Genomic DNA, 14,429 nt, shown 5'->3' on the forward strand with positions numbered 1-14,429 from the left:
TCATATGAATAAAAACTATTTCTGGTCTTCATTTTTGATGGACATAGAAAACAACACATTTGCCAGTTTAAAGGACACACAATATAACTGAGTAATAATGTAACAAAGATATCACATTTGGCAACTATTAACAAATATGACTACTACTTGATTGAGTTTCAAGGAGTCTACAGTCTTCTTTTAAAATCTTTCTTTGCTTTCCGGTGCCAGCACACTTGTCATGACTACCATGGAACACAGACAGACCTATGGCAACACTCGGGAACCTCTCTTGGAAAACCTGACTAGCGAGTATGACTTGGATCTTTTCCGAAGAGCACAAGCCTGGGCTTCAGAGGATTTGGCTAAATGTGTGTGGAAACACCCACCTGGTGATGAGATCTACCGCAGAGGCTCCATCTCCGTGTTTGAGATGGATGGCAAGAAAAACAAGATCTACTGCCAAAACCTGTGCCTGTTGGCCAAGCTTTTTCTGGACCACAAGACATTATATTATGATGTGGAACCCCTCCTGTTTTACGTTATGACTGAAGCGGACAATACCGGCTGTCACTTGATTGGTTATTTTTTCCAAGGAAAAGAATTCATTCCTCAACTACAATGTGCCATGTATCCTCACCACGCCTCGGTACATGAGACAGGGCTATGGCAAGATGCTCATCGATTTCAGTTACTTGCTTCCCAAAGTGGAAGAAAAAGTTGGCTCCCCGGAGCGTCCCCTCTCTGACCTGGGGCTCATAAGCTATCGCAGTTACTGGAAAGAAGTGCTTCTCCGTTACCTGCATAATTTCCAAGGCAAAGACATTTCTATCAAAGAAATTAGCCAGGAGACAGCTGTGAATCCTGTGGACATTGTCAGTACTCTGCAAGTCCTTCAGATGCTCAAGTCCTGGAAAGGAAAACATCTAGTTCTAAAGAGGCAGGACCTGACTGATGAGTGGATAGCCAAAGAGGCCAAAAGATCTAACTCCAATAAAACCATGGATCCAAGCTGTTTAAAATGGACCCCTCCCAAGGGCACTTCAGGGGACCTGTTACTCTGAGCCAGCGAACCCCAGCAGTGTGAGTCCGTACCCTAGGGATCTGTCTGTCATTTCTGTTGCTCTTGTGATTGGCAAGTACAGCATCCTTTGGGAAGGCCACCCCCCTCAGGACTGTCCTGGCTCCCACCCTCGTGTACACTGCAGACCTGGTTCTGAGGAACTGTTGTTTCGGCCTCAGTGAGGTTGCCTGGATGGGATCGCTGTTTAGACTTGAGTGCAGATCCCTCGTAGCACTGACCCAAGGTGTTCTGTCCAGTCACTGGTTCTCCTCATGTCCTCTAGCCCCATGAGGTTGTGTTGTGTCTTCTAAACTTTGTACTAGTGCTTCTTGCTGCCCGGATACCAGACTTCAAACCATGGTTGCCACCACCAGGACCTTTCCAATTGCTCCTTACATGCGGTTTTTTTGGAAGAACAGGGAAGAGGTAACATTTCTGAGTGTGTGTACTAGGAGGGGTCCATTCCCTTTGGATTTTATCTCACTTGAAATTTTTTCTGCCATTTTTATTGAAAGGCCGGTTTTTGATCCGTGTCAAGCTGACAAGAGACCAATATTTTTTAAAACTCTCCCAGGGATTCGTCTTGGTAACTGCACATAACTTAATCAGAATGAAATGGAGAGAATTGACAGGTGGTGATTCTGTACTTTGATTTGAGTTCACCTGTGGGCATTGTGTGTCAGTGGAAGGAAACCAGTCCTCATTGCCTCACCAGAAAGTGCCCAGCCCTAAATGTTTTCCTCTCTTAAGCCCTTGCTCCTTTTTACATTGGCAGGGGCTAAACAGTGTCCGGTTCTCCCTTTCATGCTGCATGCTAACCAGTTCATCAGACTGCAGAAACCTACCCCCCCGCCCCCCACCATACCTGTCGGTCTCATCTGGCACACCTGTACTTTGCATTGATTTTTTGCCTAAACCTCCTTGGAGAAGTAGGAAATGAGTGCACATGACTTCCAGATCTCCTCTAAGCCCATGACTCAGCAAGGCAGAGTGCCACCCCCTCCCAGTGTTTGCTTCTCTGACAGTGCCTCGCCCTCCCTCTTGAACTGAAGTGCTCCTGCCCTTCCAAGAACTCCTCCTCCATTTCCTTTTTGGGATTTGCCACCATTCCCCCTGTTCTCTGCTCTATTTTTGGTTTCAAGCAAAGGAAGAAATGCTCCCTCTAATTTCTCTCCAGCCCATTATAACCTGCTATCTTGGGGCGGCTTTTGATGTATGACATGCCACCCTTTCCAACTTGGTCTCCTCCGACACTGCTGTCTTCGTGTGGAGCCCTTCCCACCATCCCGACTCTGGTCATTTGTGCCTTTCTCTTGTCATCTCTGTACACTACTTATACTCACTGTGGGTTGGGGGGAGCTAATTTTAAGCATGTTCAGTGGCAGCTCCCTGCCAGTTTCAGTGTCACTGTTAAAGTTTATCCAAAAGCAACTTCACTGGGGGTTTTCTTAAGGGGTAAAGGTCTTTTACTGAAGCTAACCCTTCCCCACATGTGGTAGAATGTGCTGTTCTATATCTACTCCTCAATAAAGCATGTTCTCTGCTCAAAAAAAATAAAATAAAATAAAATCTTTCTTTTAAATAAACATCTTTCTTCCTTTTTTTAAGGTTCATATTGATGAAATAAAGGGAATAGAAAAATAAAAAAATAAAATAAAAAATATAAAGGGAATATGATGAGGACTCTCTTTTGAATCCTTTAAGGTTTTAGGAATGATAGTGAACTCTAAACCACCCTTCCCAAAATATGGTATTTTATTTACAATCTTGGCCAGAGTAGGACAATTTCAGTGTCTTTTATTTGGCTTTCCATTATAGTAGTGTTTAATCCCACAATCTAAGGATAAATGTAGCTTTTCCCAACTACTAACTAAGTATGTTGTAAGCATTATATATCTTGGTAATTGTAATATTATTATTACCTAAGGTGGAAAAATTTGTGGGCCATATTTGATTTAGTAATACATTTTTTTACATTGTCTATATATACTCCTAAAAGCAATCATTAAGACCCTTTTGGCTTCAGGTATTAATGTGAACTCAGGTTCTGTATCTAAAGGTCTTCAACATGTTGAGATAGTTTATTTTGTTATTTTAACTTAGTAACAATGTTGATACCTAAAAGAAAGGAAGTGGTGGGTTGTTATTGCATATATTTACTTTAGAAGTCCAGCGTTTTTACTTATGGAGATCCTTCTTCTTGATATGATGGAGTCCACATCTGAAAGCTGCCTCAAGGACTGTAGCAAACGAAGAATGCCTTTGATGGGCTTAGCAGTAGACTGGACACAGTTGAGGAAAGAATCTCTATGTTTGAGGATACCCTAACAGAAACTGTTAAAACATAAAAGTAAAGAAAACAAAGAGAAAGAATTTGTTTCCTACGTTGCTGCCCCAGTCTCCTCCCTACACCTCTGGCATCTAAGCAGCAAGCCCAGCTGTGCTGGAGTTACCGACATCTTCCTCTCTCCCCCAGCTCACTGGGCTGGATGGCATGGACTGTTTGCTGACCTCTGTTCTCCTAGGGTATGGGAGGTGGGCGGTATCAAGTTCTCTGGCCTCTTCCTCCTGCTCTCCAAAGGAGATTCCCATTTCTCCTCAGCCCTTGTCCCTGGCTGTGTTGCAATGGACCACAGATAGATGGACTGAGGGTTAGGTGAAGGGGAAGTTTGGCAGGGAGGCATGCAGGTACTGTGAAAATCCTTCCCTCTGCTCAGCTCCATTGGGAGAGGGGGTTGGGTTTGGAATGTAAGAACAGCACAATAAATTTGATGTTTCAGGCAGTGGCCCCCACAAAAAAAAAAAAAAAAAAAAAGGACTGAATGACAACTATAAGAGGTATAACATACACATGCAATATAATTTACATTAATACTCTGAAAATGAAACAGAACAGCTATAACAAAGTATATATAAGATCTATAAGTAGGAAACTACAAAACCTTTGATGAGTAAAAATGGAAGAACTGAATAAATATGGAAATATTCCATGTTCACAGATAGAAAGTTTCAAAATTGTCAAGATGCCATTTCTTCCCAGTTTGATCTATAGATTCAATGTAATCTTAATCAAAACCCCAGCAAGTTTTGCTGATATCAACAAACTGATCCTAAAGTATAAATAGAGAGGCAAGAAACCAAGAATAGCCAGTACAATATTGAAGGAGAAGAACAAAGTTGGAGGATTGACACAGTCTAACTTTAAGACCTACTATAAAGCTACAGTAATCAAGACAGTGCGGTATCCATGAAAGAATAGATATATAAATTAATACAACAGAATAGAAATCCTAGAAATAACCCCACGAATATATGGACCATTTGTTAAAAACAAAAGCCAAGAATATACAATGGGGAAAGGAGAGTCTCTTCAATAAATGCTGTTGGGAAAACTGGGCTGCCATATGCAAAGGAATGACACTGGATCACTATCTTACATCATTTCCAAAGATCAACTCAAAATGGATGTAGGACTTGAACATATGACATGAAATGGTAAATTCCTAGAAGAAAACATAAGGTGTAAGCTTATTGAGATTAGTCTTGGCATTGATTTTTTTTCTTTAATTTGGCACCAAAAGCAAAAATAAACAAGTGGATTACATTAAGCAAAACAACCTCGGTTCAGCAAAGCAAACTATTAACAAAATGAAAAGGCCACCTATGAAATGGCAGAAAATATTTGCAGACCACATATCTGATAAGTGCTTAATATCCAAAATACATAAGAAACTCATACTACTCAATAACAGAATAATAAATATACTAATTTAAAAATAGAGGATTTGAATAGACATTTTTTCTAGAAAAGACATTAAAAACCCAAAATGTACGTGAAATGGATTAACTTCTTATAAACTAAGAAGCACAAAGAAAAAAAAAAAACACTTGGAAATTACTTACAATGGGAAAATTACAATCTCTGAGCACTTTTTGATCATTTTCATTGTGTGTGACAGTACAATTCTGAAGAGTAGAAATGTAAGAAAACGTCAAGTAGGAAAGTCAATCATATATAAATTTAGTAATTGCAAAATTAATTGCTCATTCTCATTGTTGTGATTCATTCAAAGAGAATGTCAGACAGGATAAGTAAAGTTTCAGATCTCTGAAATAGTAAGGATGGCACATAAGGTAATCTTACTGGGATTAGTCTTGAACCAGAAGACCATATTTCACATACAATAAGTAAAAAAAAAGAAAGAAGGGAGCAGGAGATAGAGAAGTTCCATGCACTGGGAAATTTGAATGAGTTAAAAGAAAACAAGGAAGAACCTAGATATTAAGAATTCAGAATTTGTGGTTTGAAAGTGGCCTACTATTTTTACACTAACATTTGATAAACACTATGTTTAATTGTCAGACATATATTTTATCATATTGTTTTTATAAATAAGAGTTGGTGCTTTTTGGTTCTTTGGCTGATTTGCCAGGTTAAGATGCTAAGAATTTGGTCTTTCTTTTTTTTTTTCTTCTTAAGATTTTGTATTTTATTTATTCATGAGAGACAGAGAGAGAGAGAGGCAGAATCATAGGCAGAGGGAGAAGCAGGCTCCATGCAGGGAGCCCCATGTAGGAGGACTCAATCCCATGACCAGGATCATGCCCTTAGCCAAAGGCACACACTTAACTGCTGAGCCACCCAGGCGTCCCGAATCTGGTCTTTCTAATTTTTTTTAAAGATTTTATATATTCATTACATATAGAGAGAGAACAAATGGGGGAGAGGAGCAGAGAGAGGGACAAACAGATTCCCACTGAGCAGGGAGCCCTATGCAGAGCCTGATTCCGGGACCCCGGGATCACAACCCCAGCAGAAGGCAGAGGCTCAAGCACTGAGCCACCCAGGTGCCCTGGTCTTTCCAATTCTATCAGATATTATTGCTACAGTTTGTTTACTTTGTTTCTCCCTATTCAGTATTTTAGGCTTGATTTGCCTTCTGAAGCATTTAAAATATTATGTTCTATTGGGTAGTTTTATTATAGAAATTAACATTTATCGATCCTCCCCACTTTTTTTGTTCTTATTAGTTATTAACATATGCATTCTTAATGTTTATCAATAGTATGTATATCTATATCTCTAAAGTTGCAAGATATACTTTCACGGAAGCCTTTTTATATTATCACATTTATTCATTACTATTTTGGGTGTTATAAGAATGGTTTGTTGCAGTGCATTGTTTTAGTTCTCCATAACAATTATTTCCAGACTTCCACTGTAATTAATATTTCACTTATGGATATCTCAAATAATTCTGTTTTCTTTTGAATATTTGCAGTTTAAAAGATTTTCTTTGCAGACCTAGAAGGAATATAAATCACAAATACTTAAGGAAGGTTTCACTTCCAGAAAATATTACAAGAAAAATTGAGAAAACAAAGCATTTCCTGCTGAGAGATTTCAAGGAGTAATTGTGTATCGGAGAAGATGAAGATATTTGACAACTTAGCAACTTCTAATTATGTTCTTGTTCTTGTTGTTATGTTGTGTTAAATGAGTTTCCAGATCTTCAACACTTACACATTCTAATATCAATTCAAACATTCTCTCTGGATGAATACAAATTGATTTGGGGTTATTCATATCTGCTTCCTGCATTAGTACAAATAACTGAGAACTGAATTTCTTATTATGGAATTAACATTGCCAGTCATATTTTACGACACTGTGGAGTTTTCAAAGGATATGATATGTTGACTCTGTCGCTTTGTCCTATAAATTGGGGAGATAGATGTAGATATATACAGGAATTCAAAAACAGAAATAATTTTTGTTACTTAATTTTAATAAGAATTAGAATCTGAGACAAAGCACACTCGAAGACATTTACATAGGAAGCCACAGAAATTTGCCAACAAGAAATTCATTTTGTAACTTTATTCTTTAATAGAAAGTCTGGCTCTTTGTGAATACCCTAATGAGATTTTATTTAAATTGAATCTAAAATAAACATATATTTTAACATATATATTTTAGTCATGGGAGTAATTGCGTCAGAATATATCAGTGTGTATAAGTGTATGTACATGTACATATATTGAAGTATATAGATATAATTGTATGTGCATGTTTATATTTTATATGTATATATATTTATAATACATTTTATCTATGTGTATATATTTATAATCATTTATGATGCATCAATCTATTTCTCTACACTTATACATAGAGATAATACAAAAATATATATGATTTTCTTATACAAGCCATAGTACAATAGAATCTTATGATATGACATAATCCGTAGTATTGCCTGGTATATATGTTTTAAATGACCTTTAATTGTACTTGAAAGATTCAAAGTATAGCAATTGTAATTTATCTTTTAGAAGTAAAAAGGAACACCAAGTTGAAAGATTCAGTCTATTCAGTTATTAAGGCTATCACGATGAAAAGAATTGAGGTCCTTAGATATTATAATTCTTTAAGGAAAATATCAAGGATTATGAAATATATTTCATAATAACCATTTAAAGAAAATATTACCTAGTTTTTTGTTTTCATTTTCAAATATTTTTTGTTTCCTCACATGGCTTGCTTTTGAAAAATGAGCAACATATATCATTAACAAAGAAAGTAAAGATGAAGTATTGTAGTCCCTACGCAGGAAAAACTCACTGTAGTCAATGGAGATTTTCCATTTAAAGATTATAGGATTGCGTTTAGAAACAGAACAATTTAGTGTAATATATTCCATGAATACGTAATTTTCACCAGGTCAGCCCCTTCTTTTTTTTTATTCTCTCTACAATACCCAAATGAGCTCTTTGCTTTCTATTTTGCATCAAAGACAAATTACTTCCTTGCTGTACTCAGAAATAGAAGAATATAATGAAACTCAATGTCATTTAACTAGGCATCAGATTACAAAAATGGGTCACTCCAACTAGCTTTAAAAAACTTTCTGAGCAGATAAAGAGCACCTGTTATGTTCCTTTCTTGACTGGACGTGATATGAGAGGTGATGAAATTACAAGAAAGTGCCAACCAGATAATTTTTGTAAACATGCAGGAAAGTAATCCTCATTTTCTGTATCACTGCCTATTTATACAGGACTACAATCTACTAATGTTTTTAAGTGATAGAAATATTTAATTTTCATACATTAGCATTCAGAAGTACACACTGGAAGTCACTGAGATTTGAAATTTAGGAGTTTGGCCAAGTTTCTCCCTATAGTATAAAATTATAAGCCTCCCATGTAGTGTATTTATTCTAAAAATGGGAGTCCCAAAGATTTTCTGAGACAATAAAGTTATCCTTAAGCTTACCTTGTGCTCTCCAAGTTTTTCAGTTGCTAATATTATTGCTTTTTTCTTAAATATTGACTTAGATTTATTATTATCTTTTTTTTTTGCCAGATTTTCAGCAAGTCGATATGGCAATTTTTAAAAATCATTTTGGCCTCTGGTTTCCTAGACATTTATATCATGAAAGTGTAGTCTTCTGACATATATTTGTGTTCAGTAGTTATAGTACGTATCCCCGCCGAACTTTTTACCACCCCAACTTATTAGTTATCTGCTGCTTGTCATTTTGGGCCATGATTCTTCAAATACATTGCTTATTAATTAAAAGCTTTTCTTCTAGTGGTCTCAGTGTAATTCCTTTCCTTGTAACCACACCTATTACACTTAAGCTGATATTACCAGTTGGACCTTCCACGATTTTGTGCAACTTTCACTCTGATGGCTTTCTGACCTATGTTTTCACAAAGAGAGGTAGATATTCATTTTCCATTGGCCAAGTTATTCTTTCCTAAGTAACTTTGAATTAAAAACAATTTCCATTGTTCAGAATACTTCATCTATTTTATTCACTTTCTCATATTCAAAATAATGATTTTGTATATGATTGTTAGTCATTTCACTTATTTGACATTTTGTGCAGACCTTTGGGTAAGGATGAAATTAATAGTTTGTTCTTTTCATACCTCTCATCGTTTTTATTGAACTTTTTTTTTTTTTTTTTTTTGCACATCCTCTTCTTCCCTTCTGAAGCCTTATCTATATATTTTCTTTATGGCGATATCATGATATATATGATTATTTATATATATATGTATATATATATATGCCACATTTTATGACTTAGGGTTTATTGCCTTATATAGATTTATTTTCAGTAAGTAATTTTTTCTTATAATAATACCCAGATTAATAATATATACAACATATTGAATGAGTCTATGAGTGGTTCTTTTTCTGTGAATTGAGCACAGTGATATCTTTATTATATGTATCGACTAATTAAATCTTTATAATAGCAAAAGAAAATTCAATCATGTAAACTTTAAAACTGACAGCCTGGAGAGAAACATATTTATTGAAGCACATGGCCAAATTCATTTTACTTATTTAACATTTATATAGAAACTGTCATGTATCAGACGATATTTGCTTTACAAATTTAACTCATTTATTCCATCTGACAATTATAAGAGTTATGCCATTATTACTACTGTACATTTTCTACAGATAAGGAAAATGAAGCCCTGAGAAGTCAAATAAGTTGTCCAAGATCTCATAACTACTATGTAGTAAGCATGGATCCAAACCTGGACAAGCTTGCTACTGAGTACACATTCTCCCTCATAATGATATACAGCCTGCCTTACCTTAGTCCTGATAGAGCATATACTTACACAAATAGCACTGCCTGGTATGTTTCAAAGCAAATAATGGAGCCAAAAGAGACACTATAGTTATACAAAGATCTAAAAGACTAGGAGGTCAAAGGCATATTTACATTTCCTTTTACAAATAACTGTGACTTTCAAAAGAAAGAGCCTGTGTTAGATGGTGCAAATAAAATTACTGTGCCATCAAGGGCACCAGGTGGCACAGTCGATTAAGCCCTGGACTCTTGATCCTCCGCCCAGGCTATGATCTCAGGGTCATAGGATGGAACCCCACATAAGGCTCTGTCCTTGGGTGGAGTCTGCTTCAGACCCTCTTGCCCTTTCTTTCTGCCCCTCCCTCTCATGCTCTCTCTCTCTAAAATACATAAATAAATAATAAAATAACATAAATAAAATAAAATAGATTAGAATAAAATAAATAAATAAATAAATAAAATTACTGTGACATCACTTAAGAGATTGGAATGGCAAAGACTAAGCAAGATTTAAACACATGGTTTGGGAAAATAAGAAAATGAATTTGCACTGGAATTAGCTGGACTTCTCATTTGCCTCTAAACTAGAGAGAACTTGATCCAATAAATCTATGGACTCTAAGTATTACATGAAAAAAAAAAAAGCCACAACAGAGGGAGAAAATGGTAAAAGGCAAGTGGCTCAAATTGAAGTCCCACAGCTTGACTGGGAAGTGTCATTCACACGGAACTTTGTCCTCTTGGGAGGACAGGAAAAAAACCTCTGCCTACTGGAAAGTTTCTCTTATTAGATATTTATTTCTGCACTTATCTGGACTGCCTTAATCTTTATATACAGCTTTGTTAGATATTGCCTTATGATTTTCTGATTGTTTTAGTTTCCTCCTAACCGCTGTTTATACTTCAAGACTTAAGTATAAGCCCTCCTTAAGTACCCCCTTATTGTCACGACCTAATTTATATTTTTTCCTTTCTGAATTTTTAAGAGAAATAATACATTTATAATTAAACTGCATAAACAATGATATATTTTTATATCATAAATTGTTTAGAATATCTGCCTAAATATTTTAATTTTAGCAGGTCCATTTTCTTAAGCTACCTGTATCCTTGGATAAATGCAAAGTGTGTTACCCACAATAGGTTTTCAAGAAAAAAAAATATATATAAATATATAAAAGGATTAAAGTAATATATACATAAGTAGTATATACATAAATATAATATATATTATACACATATAATATATATATATATATTACTTTAATCCTTTTATGATACTCACCTAATGCAAAGTCTCACATAATTTTATCATCTCTACTTGGAGTAGAGTAGAGTAAGGTGGGAGGGGGTGTGAGATTTGTAAAACATTTCTTCCAGATTTTTCTTAAGGGTTGGTATATTGCATAGTAAGTAATTCTATGAATTTTCTTTAGCATGTTCATGAATCGTATCTCTATCTCTGCCCATTATCTATCATCTATCTATCTATCATCTATCTATCTATCTATCTATCTATCTATCTATCTATCTATCATCTATCATCTATCTATTTATCTATTTATCTATGTATCTATCATCTGTCTATAACACACATTTCTATTGACAGGCCTGATAGATGATATCTTGACACTTGTACAATTTTGAGGATTTGAAGCTATTCATGCTTTAACTGAAACAGGTTTTGTCTAAACAGTGAAACCTTCTAATTTTGACACTCTTATTTGTTACCATTTATACACTTTCTGAATGTATAAATAACAAAATCTTTGTCTTTTTCATATACTTAATATCCTTTTTCTTCAGAGATGTCACTTTCTTCTGAAATAGGTCACCACAATGCAATTTTGTATATTCTCTGGCAGGATAGTCAGAGGTGACTAAATTCTAGCACACACAAAGCTGATCATGTGCTTGCTAATAATCATGTCATCCCATGTATCTGTTACAAATGCTGGCTCTGGGGGATCCCTGGGTGGCGCAGCGGTTTGGTGCCTGCTTTTGGCCCAGGGTGCGATCCTGGAGACCCGGGATCGAATCCCACATCGGGCTCCCGGTGCATGGAGCCTGCTTCTCCCTCTGCCTGTGTCTCTGCCTCTCTCTCTCTCTGTGACTATCATAAATAATAAATAAAAATTAAAAAAAAAAAAAAACAACAAATGCTGGCTCTGACCAAGCACAAATACTAGCTCTTTTTTATCCCTGTTGTTTCTAATTTTAATCTTTGTATGTCTCTCTTCTCTTTTGAAAGTCCAAAACTTCCCTAGCCCCTGTCCTATCATCTATCTAATTTGCATGACTTTATTTCTCATTTAAAATTATTTAAGAATTAGTCTAGAGAGAAAATTTTGGAAATAAAATAAATTAATTTTAAACTGAAAAAATATTTGGAGCTAATTTGACATTTCTATTCACTTCTACATATTCAAGCAAAAAAGTAAATTTGACATTATTTCTTTGTACTATTTTATGTAACATACTACTATTTAACTATATTCGTAGTCACAAAAGAAAAAATAAATGCCAAAAATATACATAAATAATCATGAATATTTAAAGTTTCTAAATAATGATATTTTATTCATTCATTTATTTATCTATTTATTTTTAAAGATTTTATTTATTTATTCATGAGAGACAGAGAGAGAGAGGCAGAGAGAGAAGCAGAGGGAGAAGCAGGCTCCATGCAGGGAGCCCGACGTGGGACTCAATCCAGGGTCTCCAGGATCAGGCCCTTGGGAGAAGGCAACGCTAAATCACTGAGCCCACCGGCCTGCCCTAAATAATGAGATTTTAATGTGTAGTTTCATTTTATGTATAAAATGCAACATAGGGGATCCCTGGGTGGCGCAGCGGTTTGGCGCCTGCCTTTGGTCCAGGGCGCGATCCTGGAGACGCAGGATCGAATCCCACGTCGGGCTCCTGGTGCATGGAGCCTGCTTCTCCCTCTGCCTGTGTCTCTGCCTCTCTCTCTCTCTCTCTCTCTCTCTCACTGTGTGCCTATCATAAATAAATAAATAAATAAATAAATAAATAAATAAATAAATAAATATTAAAAAAAAGTTTAAAAAAATGCAACATAAATGTTCATTCACTAAATTCACTCCTTAAAAAAATGTTCATTTACAGAGCGTCCATTAGTGATTAGAATCACAAACACTAGCGTCAGACTATTAGTTTAAAATCTTGGTCCCAATCTTGATTTGCTCTTTGGTCTGGTATAAGCTTCTATGCATTCTCTCCATAATTTGGTTCCTCTCTGAGTTGGTGGAAAGATTAAGTGAGTTAATACATAGTAAGTCTTTAGTATAAACATACAATAAATACAAACTATCATGAGCTATTCTGTAATAGAAGACTAAAATAATATGAAATAGCTATTAGATATTAGATATACATAGTAATACATTGATAAATGAGTGAAGAAGAAGAATTTAAAAATCATGTTTTCTGCACTAGAGTGGCATGTGAAACAAATACAATGTGGCATAATACATTAATCTGCCTTAGTATCAAAATAAGTATTACTTTGTCATTTACTATCAATAAAGAACCACCACAAATTCCCTAGAAAGAGTGAAAATTCAAAACCTATCCAGATAAAAATTGCTTTTATATTGATGCTATCTCTGGGGATATGTTTGGAATTGAAATTCTTGTTTTTGATCACCCTGACATTATTGTTCATTGGAATGAACATGAGAAATTGCTCATCAATGACATATAAAATTTTTTAAAAGATTGGAATTTAAAACCCATCCCTGGAGCTTGTCTTAATATTGAAGCAATTTCATAGCCAGGGTTTGAATTTAAGTCCTCATGGATTTTAAATGAGAATTGTTTTCACATTGCTTACACAATAAAATAGGACTAAATATATTTCTATAGAGACTGAGATATAGACACTCTGTGAAATTCAGATTTTTCAAAGGAAATAATAAGTAATATGTTATGTATGTACTTTCATATTTTCCTGATAAACTATCTTTATTTTAATGTGCAAGTTTACAATTAATAATAGAATTAAGTAAAGATAAGTATACATGTTTTATGAAATCTTAGATTTAAAAATGTTATATCTAGTTTATCATGTATTCAATTTTCTAATCTTATTTTTGCCTCATTTTGTTCAATTTTAAGAAGCTATATAAAATATCTGAGGGAGATCTTAAATCTAAGGTGACATTTCACATTAGTATTGCACTATTTATAGATTATATTTAAAATAAGCATAATACTATTGAAAAAATGAAACTCCAATCTTTCTGCAGACATGAAAATGATGTTAGGCTAATATGTATGTGTCCCTTTAAAAAAATTTTAAGTACCCTATTTTATAATGCATAATACATTTAGGTAGTAGCATAATATATTCATATGCAATGTATAATAACATGACATATTAAATTGATATATTTTCTGAGATCACTGCCCTTAATACTAAATTAGCAAGACTGATTAAAAAAAACTCAAAAATACAGACTAGAAATATCTATGAATAAATGTGTTTCTTTTATTTATATAGCTACAAGTTTTATAGTAGACAACATGTGTTCAATGTGTGTTTCTAAGAAAAGAGCTTGAGGCACTAAAGCCTCAGGCCATTGAAATGGACTCAAGTTAATAACCATTAGCTCAATAAATATTTTTTAAACATATGCCAGATACACTTACTGTCACAGCTATTATAAATGAAACTAATGCTCAAATAGGTAACACAATGCCATTTCTCAACACATTTATAGTAAATATAAACAGAAGGG

General features: G+C 34.8%; 1 pseudogene; it reads left to right on the top strand.

Moving 5' to 3' along the window:
* Positions 1-229: 229 nt before the first annotated feature.
* Positions 230-1,043, top strand: LOC112931599 (histone acetyltransferase KAT7 pseudogene; annotated as a pseudogene).
* Positions 1,044-14,429: the final 13,386 nt, after the last annotated feature.

The sequence above is a fragment of the Vulpes vulpes genome, chromosome 4, assembly GCF_048418805.1.
Source record: "Vulpes vulpes isolate BD-2025 chromosome 4, VulVul3, whole genome shotgun sequence".
Classification (NCBI taxonomy): Eukaryota; Metazoa; Chordata; class Mammalia; order Carnivora; family Canidae; genus Vulpes; species Vulpes vulpes.